We start from the raw sequence: 13,467 nt of genomic DNA, 5'->3' as shown, positions 1-13,467 counted from the left end.
ACATAAGGAGTCAGCAGGCCGTTGAGTCGCTTCGCCAGTCTGTACGTGGGTGTGGGTATCTGGCTAATGATTGGCCGAAGTGGGTTTCCAGGCTTGTGCGTCTTGACATTTCCATACGCATATCCAGGTTTATATTCCCCAATGTTCTTTGGCAGGTGGAGTCCGGATTTCTTGGCGTTCACAGTTTCGATCAGTTTGTTGACCTTTGCTTTTAATTCGGCTGTAGTGTCCTTCGTTACCCTTTGGAACTTAGTTTGGTCAGAGAGTATGATGTTCATTTTCGCCAGATATTCGTCTTTTTTAAGAATGACATATATTGGCGACTTGTCACCTCTCCTGACAACTATCTCCTTGTTCTCACGAAGGCTTTTAGCTGCCGCTTTAAGCTCGGGGGACAGTATGGTGCTTCTGTAGTTGCCTCGATTCTTTCCTCCTTCTGCAATAAGTTCTGCTTGTAAGGTATCTTTGGTAGTGACCTTCTTTTGTGTCTCGAGGTCGAATATGTCGTCCAACAGAATTTCCAACTCTACTTTCCAGGCCATATCACTCGGTCTGGACATAACATGACAGTTTATGCCCAGATTTAGGAGAGTGACTTGGTCCTCAGTGAGGTTAATTCCTGCAAGGTTCAGGAAGCCATCTCTTGGTCGTGGAATTGCCATAGGTCCTCCATATAATGTTGTTAGTTTCTTGATAATCCTTGTTTCAGTGCTGAGGTGATGTTGGTCTGTGAGGATGTCGAGGTGTTGTTCAATGCGGGTACGGATACTATCGTCGATGTTGCTATTTCTCCACTCGTTTGTAGCATGAAGTAGTTGCGTTTTGTTGTCTTTGATTTCATTCTCTGCCTTGTATATCTGATCACGAATCAGATCCTGGCGATATTTTATCGTGAAGGCTTGATTCCTTGCTGCTGGGTCGTGCGCTTTAATATTAGTATATTTTGGTAGATGAAATAAATCTTGTGTTGATGAAATTAATACCCTATTAATACTCTTGTTCTGTCTTGTGTTGATGAAATTAATACCTTATTAATACCACACTTTGTTCTGTCTTGTGTTAATGCCACATCACCCCTTCCACCTCACTCAAATGTAGATATAAAATCGGAGATACGTAAGTTCTATTCAGTTGTGTATTTGTGAACTAAAGTCTTTGAAAATGTAATAAGTTTTACGTAACGCGCCCGTGTCGCGTCAGACTAGAAATAAAAATGAATTTTGGAGAATTGATTTTTGATTTACCTCCAACAGTGAAGTGTAATGTACGAAAGATTGAGAAAATTCGTGTTAGAATTATTAATCTTACTTTTTCGGTCATATATAATAATATATGTCTACAGGAAAGACTGCTACCAAAATATACTAATATATATATATATATATATATATATATATATATATATATATATATATATATATATATATATATATATAGCTGATAAAAGAAAAAATAACCCGTAACTGTAACTGATAAAAGTAACTGATAAAAGAAAAAATAACCCGTGGCTCACAAGTGGCATAATTAAATCAATCAACAAAAAACATGAATACGAAAAGAAATTTAGGAGTGGCCTAATTTCAATGGAAGTAGTTAAAAGGTACTCATCAGTGCTCACCAGTATCATAAGAAAAGCAAAACTTTCATATTATGAGACTAGATTCAAAGAAGCAAAAGGCAACATGAAAAGCACATGGAATACCATCTCTAACATCCTGGGAACTAAACAACACTCCCACAACCAGATAACACTCTCTAAGGATGGCCTTACACTGTCATCTGACTTAGAAATGGCGAATGAATTTAATAGCTTCTTTTCATCGATTGGTGCTAACCTTGCAAGTAAAATCTCACAGACTCAAACACATATCAACACATATCTCTCAGGCAGCTATCCAAACTCTCTTCTCCTCTTACCAGTCAGCCCGTCAGATGTTGTGTCCATCATACACTCACTAAAAACCAAAGCTGGGAACATCAGTGAAATCCCATCCATTGTATACAAGAGCGCCTCCCATGCCCTTGCACCACCTATAGCTCTGCTGTTCAACAAATCCCTTGAGTGTCATACCTTCCCTGATATCCTTAAAAACGCAAGAGTAACGCCAGTTCATAAAGGAGGTAATCCGTCAGACATAAACAACTACAGACCAATATCGAACCTACCCATACTATCAAAAATATTTGAAAAAATTATCTACAAACAGCTCTACTCCTATCTCGTAAAATTCGACATTCTTAGCCCCTATCAGTTTGGATTCCGCTCTCAAAAGAGTACCAACGATGCAATTATTAGTCTCCTTGATATAATTTACTCTGCCCTTGACAAAAATGAGTTTCCAATTGGACTCTTCATTGACCTGAGAAAGGCCTTTGATACTGTTAATCACGATTACCTCTTATGTAAACTCCATCATTATGGAATCCGAGGCCATGCACTGGACTATATCCAATCCTATCTTAGTGATAGACACCAATGTGTAGCCATCAATAATATAATCTCTCCCATTCACCCAATAACCGTTGGAGTGCCTCAGGGCAGCATCTTGGGACCCCTACTATTTCTTATATACATTAATGATCTGCCTAATGTCTCTAACATTCTGAAACCTATTTTGTTTGCTGATGATACTACCCTCATTTACTCCAACCCCAACCCACATACACTAAATGATGTTGTTAATAATGAACTAAAAAAAGTCCACTTATGGATGTCAACCAACAAACTAACACTTAACATAGAAAAGACCTACTACATCCTATTTGGAAGCAAATCTACAAATGCAATTCAGCTTCAGATTTACAATGTAAACATTAGCAATAAAAATGATGGAAAGTTTCTTGGCATATTCCTAGACAAGAGACTCAACTTCAGTACCCACATACAACACATAACTAAGAAAGTCTCTAAAACAGTTGGTATACTCTCCAAAATCAGATATTATGTTCCTAACTCTGCTCTCATCTCTCTATATTATGCACTAATCTATCCCTATCTCAACTATGGTATCTGTGCATGGGGTTCAACCACTGCAAACCACCTCAAGTCCATCATCACCCAGCAAAAATCTGCTATCAGAATAATATCAAATTCTGCTTTCAGACAACACACAGCCCCCTTGTTTAACTCCCTAAACATGCTAAACATAATCTCACTCCATAAATTCTCTTGTGTCAACTACATTTACAAAACCCTGTTCTTAAATGCAAATCCTTGTCTGAAACTCTTCCTGGACAGATGTAATAGGACCCATTATCACCACACCAGAAATAAATATATCTTCGATATCCCCAGAGTTAAACTTAATTTGTGTAAACACTCTATGCAAATAAAGGGACCCAGTTTATGGAATTCACTCCCTACTGAATTGAAAAGCTGTCCAACTTTTACATAATTCAAAATCAATACTAAAAAGTACCTAATTTCATCTTCATAGTTTTTCTCTTTTTGCCTTAAAATTGCACTGTATCTATTGCTACCCAATCTCCCAACCTTTTTGTTCCCAATTTGAACATCTTTACCATTGAGATCATTGCTGTTTTCTTTTATTATATGTGCTGCCATTCTATTGTATGGTGTTTATAAATCTTGTTTATCTGTATCTTTTGCTACCCAGTCTCCCAATCTTTATGTACCCATTCTGAACATCTTTACCATTGTGATCATTGCTGTCTTATATGTGCTGTCAATCTGCTGTATGGTGTCTATTAATCTTGTTTAAATTACTAATCAAGCTGTCAATGTAACCAATCAGAGCTTTAATATAACAATGTGCTTTAATATACTTACTTATCTCTCTCATCTCATTTTTCTCTTGTAATGTATCTTGCATTTATCAATTCTGATTGAACTTACCTACTTAAAATTATCTGCTAGATTAAGGACCTGCCCGAAACGCTGCGCGTACTAGTGGCTTTACAAGAATGTAATTACTGTACTATCCAATGTATTCTCACAAACCCAATGTACCTTCTTGTATATATATAAATAAAATAAATAAAATAAAATATATATATATATATATATATATATATATATATATATATATATATATATATATTTATAATACACATTTATAATAATGGTATTTGTGCTTAGGGCTCTACTACCCAAAATCACTTACGTCCTCTAATTACTCAACACAAAGCTGCTATTAGGACAATATCCAATTCTGGCCCCAGACATCACTCGGTACCCCTACTCAAATCTCTGAATATGTTAGACATTAAGTCACTGCACATTCTCTCATGTGTATTATACATATATAAAACGCTAAACTATAATGCCAATCCTGATCTCAAAAGCTTCATAGAAGGTTGTAACAGAACCCATGAGCACCACACCAGAAATAAATACAGTTTTGATATTCCTAGAGTACGACTTAATCAAACCAGAAATGCTCTACAAATCAAGGGGCCCAGAATGTGGAATGACCTTCCCAACCATGTTAAAGACTGTACCTCTCTCAACCAGTTTAAGTTAAAAACGAAGCTATACCTAATAAATTCCCTGTAACCTACCTTACCCCTCTGTTGTCAACCCATGTATGTTTTTTGTTTTTGTTTTGTTTTTCAAATCAACGCTGTTTGAATGTAATTTTCTGTAATAATTTGTAATTGTATTTGTGCTGCTTTTTCAACAATGTTCCCCCCTCTTTTACCTCTATTTTTATTTGTACTCAACATATCTTATTCTTTTTACCCATTAGTTTTAAGCTTTAGTCATTAGTGTTTTTTCCTGCCCGAAACGCTTTGCGTAATAGTGGCTTTAGGCATTGTATGTACTAGCTCTATCTATAAAGCCAACAAACTTTGTAAAATCTCTTTATGTATGTACCTTTACCTAAATAAAAATTATTATTATTATTATTACATGAGAGGATGTGCAGTGAATTAATATCTTTATATATTCAGAGATTTGAGTAGGGGTACTGAGTGATGTCTGGGGCTAGAGTTGGATATTGTCCTAATAGCAGCTTTGTGTTGAGTAATTAGAGGACGTAAATGACTTTGGGTAGTAGAACCCCAAGCACAAATACCATAGTTGAGGTATGGATAGATAAGGGAGTAATAGTCACCAGGGCAGGGCGGGGTACATAATATCTGATCTTAGAAAGAATGCCAACAGTTTTTGAAACTTTTTTAGATATATTTAGAATGTGTCCCTGGAAATTCAGCTTGTGGTCAATGAGAACGATGCAATATCGTCAATGAAATAAAACGTAAATGGTTGATAGTATTAAAACCTATATGTTTTATTGGCACCATGTTGATTACAATTTTATTGGCACTTAACAAAATTGGTGCTAAAACATTAACAACATGCTGTGGAGCAGCAACTAATCAACATGATATACATTTGAACAATACACAAGGCTTGAAAAAGACAATACTCAGTAAGCTACACATTAGACGACACATTATGAAACATTTACGTTCCACTCAAAACATTACGTTTCATTTCTGTTGATAAGTTATTCACCTGGTAATATATATCATAAAATTTATTATTCAGTCCCACATCAGGATGTAAGGTTATATTATATAAGTGTGGTTGCACGTCCTAAGCTCGTGGGCCCCTAGGCTCGTGGTACCCCCAGGATGCACCCGATAGGCACTTTGGCAAGTGCCCATCGGGTGCATCCTGTAAGGTGGCTCTGCCTTAAAATGGACCCCTGTGGTTCCCACTTACCACATTTTGCCAATGAGATTCATTTCCAGTTAGCACCACTCTTTGTCATCCACAGGATGGGTATTAGGTCCACTACCGCCCATAGGGTGGATAAGGGGTCCACTACCATCCACAAGGTGGGTTTATAGGGACCACTACTATCCACAGGACTAGTATGGGGTCCACTACCACCCACATGATGGATTTGGAGACCGATATATATATATATATATATATATATATATATATATATATATATATATATATATATATATATATATATATATATATATATATATATATATATATACATATATATATATATATATATATATATATATATATATATATATATATACATATATATATATATATATATATATATATATATATATATATATATATATATATATATATATATATATATATATATACATATATATATATATATATATATATATATATATATATATATGTATATATATATATATATATATATATATATATATATATATATATATATATATATATATATATATATATATATATATATATATATATATATATATATTGGTAGCAGTCTTTCCTGTAGACATATATTATTAAATATGACCGAAAAAGTAAGATTAATAATTCTAACACGAATTTTCTCTATCTTTCTTATGTTTCTTTTCACTGTTGATGGTAATTCAAAGATCAATTCTCCAAAATTCATTTTTATTTCTAGTCTGACGCGACACTTGAGCGCGTTTCGTAAAACTTATTACATTTTCAAACACTTTAGTTTACAACCACAACTTAAACTGAATAGAGCTTACACATCTTCGAGGTTTATATCTACATTTGGGTGAGGTGGATGAGGTGAAAAACGAACTTTCAACAATGGGTATTCAATAGGTATTAAATTCCAACACAAGACAGAACACGAAACAATGGGTATTGAATGGGTATTAATTTCAAACACAAGACAGAACACGAAACAATGGGTATTGAATGGAAGTAATTGTAGAAAGCCTATTGGTCCATATTTCTTGATGCTTCTATATTGGAGCGGAGTCTAGAAGTGGGTAAAATATAGTTGTGCATTAATTGGCTGTTGATTACTGGTGTTGACTTCTTGATGTGTAGTGCCTCGCAGACGTCTAGCCGCCTGCTATCGCTGTATCTATCGATGATTTCTGTGTTGTTTGCTAAGATTAATCTTAGCAAACAACACAGAAATCAGAAATTGAGCTCTCATGCTACTGGTACTTTATATTTCTTTAGGAATATTGAATTCCACGAGTCTGGACCAGGGACTGAGTGCACGGGTATGTTGTCAATTTCTCTTTCAAAGTCTTACAAGTTCGTGTTAATACCTGTTATATTATCTGCAGCTTGGATGTCATTCATAAAGAAGCTGTCTGGATCTTCAACTTTCATGTTGTTTATTCGGGTGCTAAACAGTCTCATACTGGCTTTTTATCCTATAGATAGAGCTAGTACATACAATGCCTAAAGCCACTATTACGCAAAGCGTTTCGGGCAGGAAAAACACTAAGACTAAAACTTAATACTAATTGAGATTAAAGTATAAATTGTGTTGAGAAAATAAAAAAAGGGGGAAATATGGCAGAAATAAAGCAAATATAAAATTTGGTCAACAAAAAGCATTGATTAAAATAGTAGACATGGGTTGACATTTCAGGGGTGAAGTAGGTAACATGGAGTTAATTAGGTAGTACTTAGTTTTTATATTAAACTGATTGAGAAGCGGGACCAAAGAGCCAAAGCTCAACCCCCGCAAGCACAACTGTGTACAGTAGCTAAGTTACCCCCCACCCCCCCACTTACTGGCGACTGACAATGGCCACAGAACGCGGTACAAATTAGCTAATTAATACAATTAAGTGACCCCCACTTACCTAGTGCTGGATACTGTTCCGCCGCCAGTCATGCACACCCAAGTTTAACTAAGTATGTTGTAGTGAATATTGCGCACAATGGCGTAAAAAAATTTAATAATATTACTAAACAAAATATACTGGAGCTTTGGCAAAGTTGGTCTGAGTTATGTTTTATTATCATTTAATAAAATCCTAAAGTTTTTATATAAGAAATTAAAGAAAAGAAAATTATTTTTAAACCTTTATTAAAAATAGTTTTTATTTTATATATAATAAAATACTTTATGAACAAAATGCATTTTTCTTTTATATTTTATATTTTAAATCAATATAAGTTATTTGTAAAATCTCTGCCGCTCACCTCGCACTACCAGGATCTTGTGGAAACTTGATTTTCTAGGCTTTAATGGGGTAACTTAAATGTTTACGTTCTTTTTGTATATTACAATACTGGATGGGTTACCCGGAGACGTGCAGGTCTCCCACACATGCCCTTGCCCATCCCACAATCTCTCTTTACTCCCTGTAGCACATCCTTCCCATCTCACACACTTACCATATCCTCAACTACACATGTGGGGGGGGGGGGGGGGGGGAGATAGATTTCATAGAACATTATTGGAAATTGTGAACATATCAATCAAATCAAATCACTACTGCCTACAGGATGGGTATGCGGTCCATTATTGCCTACAGGATGGGTATGGGATCATTTCCACCCACAGAATGTGTGTGGGGTCCATTACCACCCATAAGAATGGGTATGCAGGGAATCCACAAACCATCCCACAGGATGGGTATGGGGTCCACTACCACCCACAAGATGATTATGGGGTCCACTGCCACCCATAGGATGTGTATGGGGTCCACTACCACACACGTGATGGGGTCCAATACTAAGACCCCAGATCTATCCTGTTTGCAGTAGTGTACCCTATAGACAATCCAATGTAACATCGTTTTCTGTTCACTTTCCTGCTATCCATTCTCTTGAAATTTTTAAAGCACACACTATTGTATATAACGTTGATTGGCGAACAACCATTATTATATATATATATTTTTTTTTTTAGATATACACAAGAGTTGTTACATTCTTCTACAGCCACTGTTACGCGTAGCGTTTCGGGCAGGTCCCTGGAATACGATCCCCGCCGCGAAGAATCGTTTTTACAACCAAGTACCCCTTTACTGTTGAGTTAAACAGAGGCTACAGTTAAGGATTTGCGCCCAGTAATTTTTTTTTTATTTTATTTTATTTATTTATATACAAGAAGGTACATTGGGTTTGTGAGAATATATAGCATGGTACAGTAATTGCACTCTTGTAAAGCCACTAGTACTCGCAGCGTTTCGGGCAGGTCCTTAATCTAACAGATAATTTTTAGTAGGTAAATTCTATCAGAATTAATAAAATGATAACAAATACATTGCAAGAAAAAAAATGAGATGAGAGAAATTAGTAAGTATATTAAAGCACATTGGTATATTAAAGCTCTGATTGATTACATTGACAACTTGATTGGTAATTTAAACAAGATTAATAGACACCATACAGCAGATTGACAGTACATATAAGAAGACAGCAATGATCGCAATGATAAAGATGTTCAGATTGGGTACATAAAGTTTGGGAGATTGGGTAGCAATAAATACAGTGCAATGTTAAAGCAAAAGGTAAAAAACTATGAAGATGAAATTAGGTACTTTTTAGTAATGTTTTTGAATGATGCAAAAGTTGGAATGCTTTTCAATTCATTAGGGAGTGAGTTCCACAGACTGGGTCCCTTTATTTGCATAGAGTGTTTACACAAATTAAGTTTGACTCTGGGGATATCAAAGAGATATTTATTTCTGGTGTGGTGATAATGGGTCCTATTACATCTGTCCAGAGAGAGTTTCAGAGCAGGATTTGCATTTAAGAACAGGGTTTTGTAAATGTAGTTGACACAAGAGAATTTATGGAGTGAGATTATGTTTAGCATGTTTAGGGAGTTAAACAAGGGGGGCTGTGTGTTGCCTGAAAGCAGAATTTGTTATTATTCTGATAGCAGATTTTTGCTGGGTGATGATGGACTTGAGGTGGTTTGCAGTGGTTGAACCCCATACACAGATACCATAATTAAGATAAGGATAGATTAGTGCATAATATAGAGAGATGAGAGCAGAGTTAGGCACATAATATCTAATCTTGGAGAGTATACCAACAGTAAATCCTCCCCGGCCAGGATACGAACCCATGACAGAGCGCTCGCGGAACGCCAAGAAAGTGTCTTACCACTACACCACGGGGACTGTGAGTATATAATAACTAATAGTATTTATTATAATTATAAACCCCATACCAATCCTGTGGGCGGTAGTGGACCCAATATACTCATCCTGTTGGTGCTAGTGGACCACATGCCCATCCTGTGAGTGGTAATGGACCCCATACCCATCCTGTGGGAGGTAGTGAACCCATATCAAATCAAATCAAATCAAATGTTTATTCAGGTAAAAGTATATACATAGAGGATTAGTTACAAACATTAGTTACAAACATAATGTTGGATTAAAGATAGAGCTAGTACATACAATCATAGAGCTAGTACGCACAATCCGTCACAACTGCAAGAAAAATGACAGGTTGGATAACAAGAACTTTTCACACTAGAGATGCTATACCGATGATGATACTTTTCAAAACGCTTGTGCTCTCTAGAGTGGAGTACTGCTGCACAATGACAGCCCCTTTCAAAGCTGGAGAAATTGCCGACCTGGAGAGCGTGCAGAGATCATTTACTGCTAGAATCCACTCAGTAAAACACCTAAACTATTGGGACCGACTAAAGAGCCTAAATCTGTGCTCCCTTGAGCGCAGGCGGGAGAGATACATAATAATTTACACGTGGAAAATATTAGAGGGGTTGGTCCCAAACCTGCACACAGAAATAACATCACATGAGACCAGAAGACATGGCAGGATGTGCAGAATACCCCCGTTAAAAAGCGGAGGTGCATCAGGTACTCTGAGAGAGAATTCTATCAACATCAGAGGCCCGAGACTGTTCAACTCGCTTCCGCTACACATAAGGGGCATAACTGGCAATCCCCTCACAGTGTTCAAGAGAGAACTGGATAAGCACCTCCAAAGGATACCTGATCAACCAGGCTGTGACTCATATGTCATGCTGCGAGCAGCCGCGTCCAACAGCCTGGTTGATCAGTCCAGCAACCAGGAGGCCTGGTCGACGACCGGGCCGCGGGGACGCTAAGCCCCGGAAGCACCTCAAGGTAACCTCAAGGTAACAATACCTAAAGCCACTAGTACACATAGCGTTTAGGGTAAGGTGAGGTGGGGTAAAAACACTTAGACTAAAACTTAACAGTAATTGAACTTAAAGTATAAATTGCGTTGAAAGAAAAAAAATAAAAGATGAAAAAGGGGGGAACATGGTAGAAAATAGCCAATATACAAGTTGGTCAACAAACAGCATTGATTAAAAATAGTAAGACATAGGTTGACATTTAGGGGTAAGATAGGTTACATAGAGTTAATTAGGTAGTACTTAGTTTTCATCTTAAACTGGTTGAGAGAGGTACAGCCTTTGACATGATTGGGAAGGTCATTCCACATGACCATAATTATCCTGTAGGCAGTAGTGAACCCCATACCAATCCTGTGGGCGGTAGTGGACCCAATACCCATCCTGTGGATGTAATGGACTCATACCAATCCTGTGGGTGATACTGGACCCCCAGTATCACCCACAGGATTGAAAATAGCCAATATACAAGTTGGTCAACAAACAGCATTGATTAAAAATAGTAAGACATAGGTTGACATTTAGGGGTAAGATAGGTTACATAGAGTTAATTAGGTAGTACTTAGTTTTCATCTTAAACTGGTTGAGAGAGGTACAGCCTTTGACATGATTGGGAAGGTCATTCCACATGACCATAATTATCCTGTAGGCAGTAGTGAACCCCATACCAATCCTGTGGGCGGTAGTGGACCCAATACCCATCCTGTGGATGTAATGGACTCATACCAATCCTGTGGGTGATACTGGACCCCCATTCCCATTATGTGGGTGCTAGTGGACCCCATGCCTATCCTGTGAGTGGTAATGGACCCCATACCCATCTTGTGGATGATATATATATATATATATATATATATATATATATATATATATATATATATATATATATATATATATATATATATATATATATATATATATACATATATATATACATACATATATATATATATTATTAAATATGACCGAAAAAGTAAGATTAATAATTCTAACACGAATTTTCTCGATCTTTCGTACGTTTCTTTTCACTGTTGGTGGTAATTCAAAAATCAATACTCCAAAATTCATTTTTATTACTAGTCTGACGCGACACTTGAGCGCGTTTCGTAAAACTTATTACATTTTCAAAGACTTTAGTTTACTCATACACAACTCGCCAGAGAAATCCTAGTAAACAAAACAGAAATCATCGATAGATACAGCGATAGCAGGCGGCTTGACGGCTGCGAGGCACTACACATCAAGAAGTCAACACCAGCAATCAACAGCCAATTAATGCACAACTATATTCTACCCACCTCAAGACTCCGCTCCAATATAGAAGCATCAAGAAATATGGACCAATAGGCTTTCTACAATCACTTCCATTCAATACCCATTGTTTCGTGTTCTGTCTTGTGTTTAGGAATTTATTACCCTATTAATACCACCTCACCCCATCCACCTCACTCAAATGTAGATATAAACAAATCGAAGATGAGTAAGTTCTATTCAGTTGTGTATGTGTAAACTAAAGTCTTTGAAAATGTAATAAGTTTTACGAAACGCGCTCAAGTGTCGCGTCAGACTAGAAATAAAAATGAATTTTGGAGAATTGATTTTTGAATTACCACCAACAGTGAAAAGAAACGTACGAAAGATCGAGAAAATTCGTGTTAGAATTATTAATCTTACTTTTTCGGTCATATTTAATAATATATGTCTACAGGAAAGACTGCTACCAATATTTATATATATATATATATATATATATAACTGAAAACTCACACCCCAGAAGTGACTCGAACCCATACTCCCAGAAGTATACTCCCAGAAGTTATTGTCCTGGGGACCATTCAGGCTTGTTCGCATTTGTGTTCCTCACGTGTGCCCCAAAGAATGAGGTGATTTGGTAAAATGCTATGCCCAAGATAACTATCTGAGTGCCGGCGGTGGGGTGGTTCAAATAGCCTCGGCTATCACCTCATTATGTCCGGTCGTGATGGTCAAGTTGATTAAGGCGTCTTGTACATACCAGTTGCGTTGCTTCTGGGAGTATGGGTTCGAGTCACTTCTGGGGTGTGAGTTTTCAGTTGCATATTGTCCTGGGGACCATTCAGGCTTGTTCGCATATATATATATATATATATATATATATATATATATATATATATATATATATATATATATATATATATATATATATATATATATATATATATATATATATATATATATATATATATATATATATATATATATATATATATATATATATATATATATATATATATATATATATATCATTCGCATATAGTCCTGGGGACCATTCAGGCTTGTTCGCATATATATATATATATATATATATATATATATATATATATATATATATATATATATATATATATATATATATATATATATATATATATATATATGTATATGTATATATGTATATACATATACATATATATATACATATATATATATATATATATATATATATATATATATATATATATATACATATATATATATATATATATATATATATATATATATATATATTTATATATATATATATATATATATATATATATATATATATATATATATATATATA

At 35.5% G+C, this 13,467-nt stretch overlaps 1 long non-coding RNA gene across 1 annotated transcript in view; it reads right to left on the bottom strand.

The window, feature by feature from the left end:
- Positions 1-13,467, bottom strand: part of LOC138360249 (uncharacterized) — a 303,517-nt gene that overhangs the window by 205,793 nt on the left and 84,257 nt on the right. The window lies entirely within an intron of this gene.

Source organism: Procambarus clarkii, unplaced genomic scaffold, assembly GCF_040958095.1.
Source record: "Procambarus clarkii isolate CNS0578487 unplaced genomic scaffold, FALCON_Pclarkii_2.0 HiC_scaffold_103, whole genome shotgun sequence".
NCBI lineage: Eukaryota > Metazoa > Arthropoda > Malacostraca > Decapoda > Cambaridae > Procambarus > Procambarus clarkii.
This window is presented reverse-complemented; position numbering and strand designations above follow the sequence as displayed.